General features: G+C 43.0%; 1 protein-coding gene across 4 annotated transcripts in view; it reads left to right on the top strand.

Moving 5' to 3' along the window:
- LOC139690897 (3',5'-cyclic-AMP phosphodiesterase-like) overlaps positions 1 to 14,144 on the top strand; it is an 843,102-nt gene that overhangs the window by 800,227 nt on the left and 28,731 nt on the right. The gene's annotated exons all lie outside the window — the stretch shown is intronic.

The raw sequence follows: 14,144 nt of genomic DNA on the forward strand, positions 1-14,144 counted from the left end.
ATAGAGAGGGTATGCAAGTTGCCATGCGACGCGCGATCTTTTTGTTCTATGTGGGGGAGGGAGAGAGAACGAGTGTTCGGTCATATCTACAATCGCTTGCGAGGTCGGACTGGTCGCTGCTGCAGTTTCAAGCACGTTACTCATCCCTCCCTCCCCGTCCCCCTCTCACCCTCCCTCCCCGCCCCCTTTCACCCTCCCTCCCATTTCTCCAAATCGTCTTCTCTCTCGTCATTTTTTGCCGCCCGCACAGTCTGGTAGTGTGGAACAGCTCGGCGTCACGACCAGATAGCGTCTCTTCCCCATGGACCAGTGCGACCCGAGATCGCTGGCGATGCCACGTCGCCTTTCATGCCCCGCGGTGCTTACTTTAGGTTGGGTGAATGGAAGCGAAGAGGATAGAGCGTAGCGGGGGGAGTTGGGGAGGGGGAGGTTGGGAGCTTTCTCTAAAGTAATTCGACCGCTCTTCACAACTCTTTCTCCGCCATGAAAGGAGTACTTAACATGGAGGAAAAACGAAGAAGTCGGGAGGAGTCCGAAGATCGTCACAAATTTGATTTATTATCGAAATCACTTCGAGTTATTTTTATCTCTTAGACTCGTGAATCATATATCGTCAAGATGTTGATGTAGCTACATCTCATTAATCTCCTATTCTGAGTTGTATTTACAGAATTTCTGTATTATTTTTGATTCGATTTGTTGGATTAGTAAAAAAAACATTTATTTTTAACTACACTAGTACCTCAGATCTCTGAAATATTTTCCTTGTCTCTTAAGTGGTACAGGAAAAATTTTGTTTTTTATTGAAGCAAATATTAGTTCTTTTTTATAAATTAGTATTGCTTTGTATCGAGCTGGAATCCACGCGGTTGAAGCGGGTGAAATTCGGAGCGTCACAATTGGAGGCGATAACAAATGAAGAGTGAAATAGCAATGGGAAGTGAAAGCAGCAGTCGGCGCAAGGACGCAGCGGGGAGGTGGACTCGAGAGAATGGGGCGGGGGGAGGGGCACAAAGGGAAAACAAAAGGCGGGCCCCCCGACGACCTGCGGACGGATGAGCCCGCGGACCCATTGCACTTTGATGGACGTTCGGATGTGAAGACACGGACTGGCGTGACAGGCGCCGACGGCGAGTGGAGTGGGCAGACAGACGGGGAGCACACAAGGCTGAACGCATAGCCAGTTTTGAAGTTGCGAAATGGGGTCGGGGAGCTTGTAGAAAGTAGATGAGTTGAAACCATGAGGCCGAGTTAAAATAATTAGACCGAAAGGCAGATGACGCACATTTAGTGGAATAAGTACCCTCGACCCGGCCCAATGGATGAAGAGAGATACTGGAGGTGCCAAAACATCTTGGTAGAATTTTCAAATGAAAAAGGCAGCATTTCGAGTTGCTTACCTCGAGGGAATGAAAGTCTGCATTGTCTAGCCTATGCTAACTTGGATGTGCAACAGAGATGATTCTTCGTATTGCAATTGCGATTGTGTTAAATGATATGCATGACTGTGTGTACTATGTTTGTGTGTGTGTACACACACACAGATATATATACATACATACATACATACATACTTGGATTTAAACATTTATACACCGAAACGCAGAGTAAGGATACTCAAATATCTAGTTTTGTTTTTCGACGGCACGGCCATCATCTTCAGAATACTGTTTTCGGGGGAAGAGCGGAGAATATGTATTTATGGGTGGGGGCTGAGGGATTGTTGTTGAATTTATGTTGAGGGATTGGGGGGGGGGGCAAGGGACGAATTTAGGGAATGGACAAGTGTGTGAGAGGGGGCTATGTAGGATGGAAGGATTGGATGGTTTCAGTGGGCCGAGTTGGGTCCTCTAAGGTTAAATGACTGAAACACCCAGATATGCGCCATCTCGCGTGTTCTTACCTCTAAGAGGTGATATGTATATTTTCATATATATATATATATATATATATATATATATATATGAATGTATGCGTGTGTATATACATATGTACATGTGAATGTATATGGGTATATATGTGTGTATATATATATATATATATAAACGTGTGTGTGTATATTTATGCACACACTTATATGTACGTACATAGTACTATCATACACTTGTCTATTCAGTGAAGCATTCATATTAAGGTTCATGTCCAAAAATCAAAACTTATAGCGGGAAATACCTGAGCAAAAAATAAACAGTGGTATGACATAGTAGACGATGTTAAATGTCGATATGACAAGAGGTTTCAACTACTCGACCTTCGATTCTTGTGTTCCGAAGCAATTTTGTCGCCTTGGGTAGGCATCACTTTCTCTCCCACATCAAACCTTATTAGCGGGTTCATTTTTCATTCACACTCGTGCTTATAAAATGTCCTCTCCTCCCATTCTGTCGTCTTGTTAGAGGGAAAAAATTTCATAACGGTTCATTGAACTAAGTTTTGTAATATCTTCATTATTCTGGCGAAAGGAAAGTTTCCTTTCGATTCTGTCATTCGCACCCATGTTACTTTATATAAAGCAGTTGTTACTGTTAAGCGTTTGTCAAATCTTTAGTAATATGATTTTTAAGTCATCCTAAATGGTTAAAAACTACATTTTATCCGTGTAAAAATACTATTTTGATTTGCCTATTAATTTTATTGGTTGTTAATATAGAGAATTATCGCTATGCGTCACTGAGTTAACTTAAATCTGATGACTACTTCCTGCAATCATATTTATTTTAAATTATTTGCTATTCTTTCAATTCCTTGTTCTGCCTGTCATCCTCCAGCTATGTACGCACTTTAAAATTCAATCATTCTCCCCTTTTTACCGCGCGATATTATGTTTTAAATATCCCAAAGTATTCTGATACGTGGTTGTACTTGCGTTTGAATCATTACAACCAAATCTAGAGCCAGTCGTGCTTGTTTTATCCTTGAGTTACTATTGTATTTTCTCATCCAGCTTCAAACGCTGATCCTCGGGAGCCCAAAGTTCATTCTAAGTTATCACAAATTTGATTTAAGTCCCACTTAAAATTGGAATTGTGGAGCGATCTGTCGCATTTAGCAAAGGAAGTGAAACAGAATAGTGTGAAGCGCTTAAAAATGTCTTGATTTTCTGACAGTTCGCCGCGAGCCGCGGCAACTATAGGAAATAAAAGCCGTGGTGGCCAAGTTTGGCGGAGGAGGGATACATGTGCGAGTTCCCTTCCTGCTTTGAAATGCGTCACGTTCCAAATAGAGGAGAGAAAATTAAAAACCACGAGCCGACGTTTACGCAGGATGATAATTTTAACGATACGACGGACACAGTGCTTCTCGGAATGTCCATTGTGTGATTGATTCTTGGGGAAGCTGGAAGGAAACGCGTGGGAAAACGACAGGCGAGTGACATCGGGAGAGGAGGGGGTTTTAAAGGGGAGGGGGCAGGTAGGCGGAGTGCTTGGCATGGCGCGCACGTGAGTGCGCGTATGTGACCATCAGTTCTTGTTGCGTGCGTGCGGAAAACCAGTCCGTCGGAACAATTCGCAAGTCTCGCGACGACGAGGGATATCGCTCCGATTGAAATGCGGGCCGCACTGGCGAAGGGGCCCGTTGACCTCTTTGGAACAGCCCCCCATCCCCGTCCTCCAAATCACTCTCCCCCCCGAGGCTCCTCGTCATAAAGACTCCTCTCACCCCGCTTGCCCCACTCAACTCACTCCTCCCCCTTCCCAAACTAGAGTCCATTTAATCCCCCCCCCTCCAACCCATGCCCCCCCTCCCTTCACCATTCCGCCCACATTCTCCGTCTTCAGCTCACCCACCCACGCTCCCACCATCCATCCCTGTTTCCCCCGTTCGTCCCGCCCTGCCATCCACGTCCAGAACATGTAGGTACCCCCCTTCTCACCGTCTCTCTCTCTCTCTCTGTCCCCCCCCCCCCCAGGCTATTTATGCGCTGCATACGCAACGCTCAAAGGTCTTGGTTATTCCCCCTTTCCATTAGCGCGCGCCGAATCTCAAAGAACTGGAAAAGATAAGTGGCTATATATAATAAGTATGGCGACACGGTTGCACTTCATGCTCGATCCTCTTGTAAATAATGTTCATTAAATTTAGAAAATTCCGTTGATGCGGGTGGAATAAACATGCTAAATCGTAGTCATTCGCCTGAAAATATAAATGCATGAGTATTTGGAATCGGCGGTCGCAATTGGTGCGATACCATCCCAAAATACCCGAGTCTTTCCAATGAGCGCGTAAAATTAGGAGAATGGAGTAGAGCTATGAATTATAGAAAATTCTTAATTCGGGAAAATATTTTTGATGCATTCGAGCGAAATGAAGAAAGGATATAATGAGCTAATCCATGATTCCAGGCTCTAATCAAATTCGATACAAGTAGACCGGATTTTTAATCGAATAGTGAAATTTTGTGTTTCCTATGCGCTGGATAATGTCGACCACGCCACGTCAGTATGGCGTCGAAAAGATATTTTATGGGTGGTTTCTGTACTCACAATAAATTCGACCTGTCTATTTCTAAGATTCATCGAATTTTTAGCCTGGGCATGGAAGGAGGTATGTATGCTTGCGTATTCATTAGGCTAGAAAACCTGCGAGAGTTAACATTTTCGCATTATATTAGTGCATGGAAAATTTTGGCCCACTGTTAGAAAAGGCCACATCTTAGAAGACCATCATAGGGATGATTATTACTGCAAGCCATTCCAGGAAATTATTTCACAGTAATGCGCGAACTTCAGCTGTAACGGTTGCAACAAACGTAATTGTACCGATATTATGAATTTCGGTAGTTTTCGATATGCGTATGATCATTTTAACTTGTCTTTGTCAAATTATTAGCAGAATTAATGCTACATAACAGGCGAGGCTAATGAGAAGAATATTTTAACTATAAGGTGTATTGACTAAAAGCTAATTTTAATCTTAGATTCTTACGTGGATACCACATGCCATGTCTTACATAGTGATTGATTAGTCCTCATATTTCCACCTACGACAAATCGGCTGTATTTTTCGTTAAAGTATAGGATTTTAATAAATACGGTAGAGTTCATTTTTTCATTATGCGTCGAATCGCATTTGCTAGAAATTACACTACACTACACTTGTTCAAAATTAAATCTTTCTCTTTAACTTCAAGGTTTAGAGATTGGTTGAAGCGACCTAATAAAGATAGATAGTCATAGAAGGAAATATGGGTCAAAATTTTGTTGGTTATTATTCTATTTGTTATAAGAAATATATTTGAAATGATACTCTCCTGAAATAAGCCTGCTCCGTATATTCATATTAGTATTTAACGTGATCACAATTGCAGCTGATACGTCAATGAATAGACTGATATATTCTGAAAACGGATCAGTGAGTTTTTTGCGATTAATGAATACGCTTCATTGAAAATACATTCTTTTCTGTGTAATATGTTCTATAGGTTGCTATTGTGATCCTAGGAGGAAGAAACGCAAACAGTTATAGCTAGTACATTTCGGAGAGGAAGTGGAACACTGCAGAGAGATTTTAATATGATGAATATATGGAATACAGTTTGGGTTCTTTGGAATACCAAACTTACGAAAATGTCATCAGCCATCGAAAGTCAAACGAAATGTGTCATCCAAACTTCTCATTCGATAAAATTTAGGTTTCGACCCATTCCTGAATACTTTTGTGTTTAGCACATGGCAAGGACGAGTGTTGTTCGTAACATTTCTAAAGATTGAACGTCTTAGTAACGTCTTTCAAAAGTCTTTTAGAAATGTTTATGCATTTCATTGCGTTCTTAATCTGTAATTTTTACTTTGATATTATTGAATGCATGAGTGTATAATGCTCACAGTACCTACTGCGATATAATTAAATATTTTTACACTTGAATTTTGATTTTCGCGAAGACTTCCATCATTGGTGTGGACCCTTCATGCCATTTTAATTTATGCTTTAAGCATCATGCATATGTATGCCGTTCTTTTTTTCCTCTTCCGCCGACGCAACTTTTTCGCGTGTTCCTCACCTCAAGGAACGCCCAAAGGATCACGCGGAGAAGAAGTGGGCGTCAGACGTCCTCCCTCCTCCTCCGGAGGCTTTCCTCGGGTCTGCGCCGTGGGTGACCTAATCCCAACCCTATAAGTCCAGTTTCGTTCATAAAACCTTACTTCCCTCCCGCCCTAGGTGACTCAACCCTGGCGGCAGATGCCGTGCAAATCTCGTACTTTCGTAATTACTACTGTTATTGTTTTTCCAACTCCTCCTCCCCCTATCTCCCCCCATCTCTCTCTCTCCCTCCCCCTCCCTCTATCTTCCCTCCCTCCCTCTCCCCCCCACCTTTCTCCCAAAGAGAGGAAAGGAGAGAATGAGGGAGGGGATGGAGGTAGGGATCTCGCATCAACCAACTCCCTGTCGAGAGAGTCACAGTTCAATGTTTCCCCATTCCTAAAATAGGAAAGGGATAAGTGGAAGATGAAGGAAGATCGGTCTTTCCTTTGTGCGCGCTCGAAATTGGCGCTCCCTTAGCGGGCACGAGGCGGTTGGGCTGGTTGGTGCCTTCCCACGGGGCGCGGGCAGCGAAACGGCGCGTCATGCTGACTGCGCCGCCCTCCTTCCCCCGATGACTACACCTGCTTCCCCGAGACGCGGCTGTGGGGTATCCGTGCAGCGGCGTTTGCTTTCCTTCGGTTCCCCCCTCCCTTCGGCCTTCCCTCCTGTATTCGACCATCGGCCCCGAGTCACTCCACGTTCTAGTTCGATCGATTAAGCACATTTCGCTTCCAAGCACATCCGTTCGCCATGTTATTGCGTCCGAGTGCATTTCACTTTTTCTTTTAGTTGACTCCGTTGCCCCAATATTCCCCATGAAAACGTTTGACGAGAAACTTTCCATCTCAAATATTGTCAAAAAAAAATGTTTTTCCGCAGCGTATTGTACAGTTTTCCATTCCACAGTACGTGTGAAATATAGTAAAGTACTTGGAATAGAATGGAATATAAGAAAATAAAATGGTAATTTTTTCCGGTAGTTTTTTCAAATGGAGATGAAAAGTGCGGTGAGAGTTTAACGATATCTTCCAAGGTTTTCAACTAAATTTTTTTTTCAGTTCCGGTGTTTCCTTAGTCGTTTATTCTGCACTCGGTATTCACCAACCAACCAGCCTGCCACGCCGAACCCACTTCCTTATTACATCTTGAAATTCAGACGCCTTGGATATTAAAAACTTTTTTTATCATACTTTTTTATCGAATAAGAGCATTTCTTGTTGACCTACAAATCACATCGATTGAGCATTTGAATTAGGTTTTTAACGAACAATAATCGTAAAAATGTCTCGGTTCTTATTCAAATGACGTAATCGACCACTTCACACGCTGCTGGAATGATATTCTGGATATTTTATGCTCGAGGGTGGAGTCCTTGTTCCTCAAACTAAACCATAGTTTTCCATCTATTAAACGAACAATACAGACAGTGTTTAAAATGCAGTTGAAGTCTTTCTTCAGATGTTCGTAATGTTAATCATTTGAATTTAAACGTGATAGTACATGTTAACAAGCTTTTTCTTTCGAATTGGACGTAGCCCCGCTTGGCCGGATGACTGCAAGCTTTTAGTAAAAAAAATACCGTGTTGTAATACGCCTCGATGATGGTAGCGAAACATATAAGGAATACGACACTTTAAGATCGTTCATGAATTGCAAAATAGCCAATGCGACAGGTGGAAGTGACCGCAGGCATTACTTATTTGTCGATCGTGATGCTACTATGATGTTTTCTTTGCGACAGACTCATCAAGTTTTCCGACCTGCATCCGGTGACGAAAGGTTTCCTTCCTCGTCGCAGAACGCAGCCATAAGCAACGGGTACGCTTGAGTGGGTTAATTGTTATCATCGGATCTCCCGCGTAAAAATTTAATCCATCATTTTTTCCCTTCGCAGGGATATCTTTATTGCTTGTCACGGCTCACAAAAGGTCGTCCCTTTTCGGGACTGATGATAGTGTCGTAAAAAGATTTCATCCAGATCCATCCGGTTTCAAAGGTTCATAGGCTCACCCCATGAAGTCGTCCTAAACCAATAACACAACCATAAAACGTTTTTCCTCGCATTCTTCCCGGTACAACTTCCAGTTTTATCTTCTTTTTAACAGTCAATTTATCGAGAAAGTCACTCGAAAAAAAAATTCGTTTCTGTCATTGCCCGGCGTAGCCCATGGTCATTTTGTCGATGTTAATAGCCAATAAATGTGTTTTTGCGCTTTGTTTAGGATTTTCATCGCCTCCTCCTTCGTCGCTTAAAACAATTCCGTGTTCATAAATATCACACATGCCCATGGCATTGCCCACGTGTTCGTCGCCATATTTTTCAAAGTTAAACTTTCATTCGCCGTAATTTTCTTTTAACTCTAAATGAGTGTCCACCACCGCAGATAAATGGGAAATATACTTTTGTATCAAATGACCCCGGCGTTTCTTTTATAAATATTGGATATTTTAACTTAATATTGAGCATTCGACAGTACAAAGTTCGGTCCTTAAAAGACAGGCTCATGATTATGATTTGAGTCAGGTTCGAGTACGAGAGATAAATTCTGCGGATTTTAAAATTATTTACAATTGCCATTATCTCATTGTTATCTAATCTTCTAGTCGAGTGAGATTATATTTTGTAACCTGGAGCGGACACGACGCAATAACAAAGCAGTTAAAGCATAATTTTTATCTTTAATGGATGTGCGAAGAGTGGGTAGGCCATCAACCTATATATTATTTGTCAGTTTTCAGTTGCAAATGCAAAATGTCGCGTAATTAGCACTTTAGCTTTAGAACTTTAAGCAGGTTATTTATTCCCGTCGGTGTGAAAGTGTGTGTAAAATGGCGACCGTGAAAATAATTCTTACAAACCATTGAAACCATTCTTGTCGCAGGCGTTTGAAAAAAGAGGAGGGGGGTACTTCTAAAACGAAGCCCTCAGACAGTTTTCTTATAAAAAAACGTCTGCTAAATCAACTTACACTCTATTATGCGTACATATGTAAATGATATGTGGAGGGAAATGGCGTGCCCGCGGGAGTGCAGACGAAAAGTTGAGCGATATAGTTTCTCTGCGCGAGTTCTACGTATATTAAAATCCCCCTTCGACCGTGGGGGCAATTGGTGCTTTGTCTCAGATCTGTGATGGCTGGAACTCTTAAAGAGGCCCCGGAATAAGCAACGGGTAAAGTTTATCGCGTTGTATTATGCTTAAACAAATTTTACCATCGCTATTTCTTTCCATCTTGATAATATCCCTAAACCTAAGCTGGAGCTTTAGAACTTTAGCAGGCATTCTAATTCTTTATTTGCTCCAGTGTGTTAGAACGGATTCACTTTAACACGCTATGTGGGCTACATTCATTACTTTTCTTCGGAAGGCTATTGTCGATAGACTAACATAGCTACTCTCCACACTTCGTTATGTGTAAAAATTCCAACACAACCTCATGGTTCCTTTTTATCGCATTACTTAATATTATCTATGAATTAATCCTTTTATTTCCTTGGGAAATGATCTAAAATGCCCCCACCATGTTATTAGCATAATCACTGTCTCAAGTTGAGACCATTCCATGTGGTTCGCATTATTTCCTTTAATACTAACTACATTTCGCCTTTCCATCTTCATCTCTAACGGGTGCCTCATCTTTATCATTTATTCGTGTCTTCTTACCCTCATTATTTGCCTCCAGCTCCAGATTCTGAATGCTCCGGCTGTCGTTCGATCTGCTTTTCCGGAATTTTCGTGGGACCTACCATGAACCCGATTTCGTTCGTAATACTCCTCCCCGGTTGAAGTCGAAATGGTCTTTCCTCTCATATCCACCTCATACTTCGTCTACCTCCGACGTCCCATGTGCTCCCCACTCTCCTCGCTCCACTTAAACCATTTCGCGTAAATTTACAGCGAGCAGAAAGTGAAAAGCCTTCGCTCCTCGCGCTGTGCTGAGGGCGCCGAAGGCCTCACCCCCCCCCCCCATCCACCTCCGAGTCCCCGCCTTTTGCTGCGGCGCAGAATGTCAACGCGCTCGCGGAGCAACACATGACGACGATCGCACCCCGTCCCGCGCCTCCACCTCAATCGGCCGTCGTCGCAAGAAGTCTCCCCACCTCCCTTCCACGCTCCCCTCATCCATCTCTCTCCCCATTCCCAATCTCTCTCTCTCTCATTCGGGCCGCATCCGAAGGCGGTGGCGTAATATGGTCGTAGCCGGCCAAATCACGCGTGAACCCGCGGGTACCCTGCGACCAGACCAGGTTTTTGCATTCCAAAAAGATAATGGTCACCCGCCCGCATGTCCACCAACCCATCCACCTCCTAAACTCCCCATTACTCTCCGATCTCCACCCCCCACCTTGCACGAAACGCGTGCCGCATCTAAATCGTCGTCGTGTGAGAACCTTTGGAGTTTGGTATTTTTCCATTTTCTCCTCCCTTCCCCCGTGAGTGGAGTTGAATTCAACCGCCACAGTCGACTCGTAAGGGCAGGGGGTGGGTCATTACCTTTTGAAAATTAACGCGTTTATTCCGAGGCGGGAAAATTATTTGGACCTTGGTAGCTGAGTGGTAAATGGTGACTTTTGCCTGAGCTCTCCCCATTCCTCGTCGCGCCAAACGAACCTAGAAATTAGAAAATTTCACCAATATCTAGTGCCGGATATGAACTAACCGTGCGTGCCCTCATAGAACTAACCCCTATGGTAAGCGGTGCAGTCGCCCGCGTTCTCGCAGAGCGGGCGAGTAGTTATCCTTTTGACTGCCATGTGTCTGGATGTACATAGATATAGGTGTCCGCACTAACCTGCTTGTTTCCCGGCGGGTGTCAAACCGATGCCCATCAAAATCTGAACTGTTGCTACTTCACATCGATTCCCACCCAAACGGGGGGCTATCTCTAAAAGACCATTTGAATGGCTTACGCCGTGGTAATTTATTGGTTTCCATTCACTTTGTGGGCACAATGTAGGGTAATTCCTCGTCTCTGTTCTCAATAAAATAGATTTATTTAAGAAATACCTTTGTCATTTTCAAATTTTTCTCATTCAGTTTCATAGTCGGTTGAGTGTCTCACGATGACAGTGCTCTGGTGTCTTGAAGAGTGGTTAGGATTAAGAAATAAAATGTTTCTGTTTCATTAGTTAAGAGTTCGTCCCTGTACACTTAGTCCAGTGCGGTTATCGCCCTTGGAGAAACTAAGGCGAGGGCAACTGCTTTAATTACCATTGGCTTGCTTTGTGACTGTGGAGGACTCGGTGTTATCGAGACAATCGGAGAGGTTGAATAAATTTCTTTGGAATGAGCTGGTGGCTCGGAGCACAACCGTAGCCATTTGCGTTTGATTTATGGCACCAGCATTTCGTTACATTTGAATGTTACTCGACGCTGATTTATCTTGCGTTAGTTTATAAAAAAATTGCCTACGTTATTCACGCTCATATTGACTTCTTTTTTTTGCCTCTGCAATCAAAAGAAGGGAGTGGTTCAATCGCAATTCACCATAGATATATGTATCTTCATTTATATAAAAAACGGGAATATAATTTTATGGCTGACTCATGAATTGAAAACCATTACCGCTGACAGTAGTAACTCGAATTACTCTTTTCCACGTTGAAGTTAGCGTTTATCCGACCTCACGCTAGAAATTATTCGGGTTCTTCATTATTCATATCGATTGCCTTAGGATTTGCACGAAAGAGCAATCTACCAAACTGATGTCCTGACGAGGACTGCAGTTCGGTCAAACTCGATTTAGTGTCCTGGTTCCGACCACGCATGTTCGGCGATTGCCGAGAGGCGGAACTGCCTCTTTCTTTTCTGTGGGCCTTTTGCGGTACTTCGGTTCGGCGTGTAATGGCTATCCCTTTTTGGCAGATGTGAGGTTCCCCGCGTGTGCTCTTGATCTCATGTACGATCTCGTACTACTTTGGTCTGGGATCTTGTCCTTAGGTTTCGGCAAGCCAATTTCCTTCGTTGTGGATAATCTAGAATACTCGTAAAACATTAAGCTGACGACGTAGCTAGCTTACCTTTTCCGCCAAACCTGTAACGTATGGGATGATGGCATCAGCAGTTGTTTTTTTTTGTACGGTTCTCCTCGGTTCTTTTTTATGGCCAGAATTTCTCTCCTTTGGTCCTTCATTTTCTTTGTGGCTATTAATATATATTATATATACACACACACATATACATATATATATATATATATATATATATATATACATATATACATATATATATATATATATACATATATATATACATATATACATATATATATATATATACATATGTATATATATATATATACATATGTATATATATATATATATTTTTACGCATGTATGTGCATATGTATATATTAATGTTTGCGTGTGTATGTATATATATATATATATAAACACACACGACGGCAGCCCTCCCAGACACTCGCCTCGGGCTGCCATGCGTCATCAGCATTGAAAGGAGACAGCGACCATTCTTGGACGCCCCTCCCTCTTCGTCAGTGCCCGAGTCTCCTCTCGACGTCAGTTCGGCACCCCTCACCTCCTTTCCCCCTGCATGAATCTGAATCACTTGGTCCCCCCTTCCCCCCCCCCAATTTCAGCGAGGCAAATAATGAGAAGCAGGAGAAATGGATTAAGCTTGAGCGAGTCGTGACATCAATTCCCAGACAGAAAGAAATTCCTCTTGCCTATCTCCAACTCGGAGTGGATTCCGCCGCGAATGGTCTCAAAGGAGGATTTCCATTGTTCCCGGTGACCACATTCCTCTGACCTTCCTTAGTTGCCGCATTCCCTTTCGTCTTTTCTCCTTGCTCGAATTCAAAATGTATTCTGTCCTCCTTAGTAAGTATGATGATAAATGCGATTGGGCACTTAGTTACCGCCTGCGCGTACGTATCTACACCTGTTATTTATACTTATCTCTTTAAATCTTCGTCCCAGATCGACGTTTTCGTTGAGTTCACATCCATGCATTGCAGCGGTTCGGACACTAATCGATGTAAATTCATTCAGAATTGTACTTGTAAAGGCGAGCCTTATGTAGAATGAATAGAAGTATTCAAGTAGCTCAGTTTTTCCTGACCCTGAGCGATAGGAATGCCAAATGTTGGATCCTGCTCGATTGAACCCAAATGGAAGAGGAAGACACCGTACATCATCGGGGCCGAATATGAAATTCATTCCGATTTTTCAACGAGTGTGATCGAATGGACCGTCCGTCTCCTTTCCTCTCTGTCACTCGCCCCTGCCTGCACAAGCTGCCAGGCTTGCGCAGTTACCCTTGAGTGGCCACGGAAGTGGGAAAACCATCGCTCTCATGCCTTCGTGCTCTTTGTTCCACCCTCGGGCCACGATGAACGCGGTCGAATCTTCATCTCGGTCGAGTAACGCGATTGCAGAAATCGTCAAATAAGATTGAGCGAGTGTCTGTGGCGATCATACGACGACGACGTTCGCACGCCCGTTCATTTTATGAAGGGCCGAGCATCGCTTTGGTGATGAATGAAATCGACGGCGCAGTAGCTCCCCGGTTGAATGCTACCTGTCGCATCGGAAAAACTCGGGAGAGGGAGTGCTTCTCGTGTATCTCTTAATTCATTCCGTCATTAAATGCTTTCGTTATCCTTCAATCTGAAGATTGATCGGCTGCATTCCTCCATTCCTCCCTACTCAACGTCGTCCCTTCGGCCCTGGTGGCTCTCCCATCTAACTTCCCTCTTTATTTGGCTAAGGTATTAGGATTAGGAATCAGATTTCCTCGTGGGAGAAGAGTTTTATTAACTCTTCATTATTTGGTTTGGCCAAATTATATGCGCAATAAATGTTTTCTCAAATCCTATGGTAATAGGTATTCCATCAGGTTATGACTGGATGCACACATCACCTTTGATAACTGCTAAGTAATCGATTAAAATAAAAATGGGTTTATCGCTATCTGTGTACCTCCTCTGAAATGTCTTCTGGCGGCACTGGTCTACGATGTATATAAATCTGCATGGGAATAGCAACTTGTTAAAATGCGCAGTGCGCTGTACAGTAGTTACTAATTAAATATTCTGATGTTACGATCATTGAGAAGAAAATATTTTCATGAACATTTCCCGAAAGAATAATGAATTCAT

This window comes from Hetaerina americana, unplaced genomic scaffold (genome assembly GCF_022747635.1).
Source record: "Hetaerina americana unplaced genomic scaffold, ioHetAmer1.1.p SCAF_3, whole genome shotgun sequence".
Taxonomy (NCBI): Eukaryota; Metazoa; Arthropoda; class Insecta; order Odonata; family Calopterygidae; genus Hetaerina; species Hetaerina americana.